Below are 913 nucleotides of genomic sequence, written 5' to 3' on the forward strand. Positions count from 1 at the left end.
TTTCGGGGCCAGCAGGAGAGCTCGTCGGGGTAGCAGGCCCTGCAGCCGTGGTCACCGCCAAACCCCCCACAACTGTTGGGCGCCTACCTGCGCGGGGCAGGAGGACACTTTCCGATTTCAAATCTCCGTTTGCCGAGTCCACCCCGAACGCACGCGGGCGGGCGGGTTCGCATCACCCTTCGTCACAAGGGGCGAAGCCCGTTCCACCGTCTCGTCAGTAGTGCCGACCGGTCTGTGATCGACGAGGGGAGCCACACCAGGTCCGGCCCTGCTGCTTGGCGGCACCGCGTCGTCGGGAGCTCGCGACAGACGGAGGGTTTCGGTGTACTCTCCAGCCACGGGAAACGAAGCCGGTGATGCAGGCGCCGGTCTTTCGCTCCCAAATCGGCTGGGTTTACATCGTTGCTATCTAGTCACGCTCCCTTCAAACCCGACGGGGTACCTATTCCCCTCACCCGTCTGTGCGTATACAGCCTCTTTGCACTTGCGGGATGGGGGTGGTGGTTTAAAGACTCTCGAGTTGCCGCCCGTCGGTCTCCGAGCTCCGTGCAGTAGTGATCCCCAGCGAACTGCCAGCAGGGCGAACGAGCGATCCCGCTCTCGGTCGGGGCGCCTGGCGTCGATCGGTGGTCGGTGGCTTGCGGGCAAGCTGCGCTGTGAGTGTGGGAACGAGTATGACGAGCCGTTGCCGCGACTCCCAGTCCACCTCGGCGGTGGCTGGGCCGGGCGGGCGTCTGCTCGGGCGAGTGCCGCCCCCGCCTCCTCGCAGGAAGTCCGCTCGCCGACACGCCGCCACGTGCACGCGTCAGTGACGCTGCCGAACCGATGGCCGGTGCCCGTTCCCGCCTCTGCTTTTCCTAGGGCAAAGCTGCTGCACGCCTCGTGATACTAGGCGGGCGACATGGTGGCGGTG

The sequence above is a fragment of the Chiloscyllium punctatum genome, unplaced genomic scaffold, assembly GCF_047496795.1.
Source record: "Chiloscyllium punctatum isolate Juve2018m unplaced genomic scaffold, sChiPun1.3 scaffold_1337, whole genome shotgun sequence".
NCBI lineage: Eukaryota > Metazoa > Chordata > Chondrichthyes > Orectolobiformes > Hemiscylliidae > Chiloscyllium > Chiloscyllium punctatum.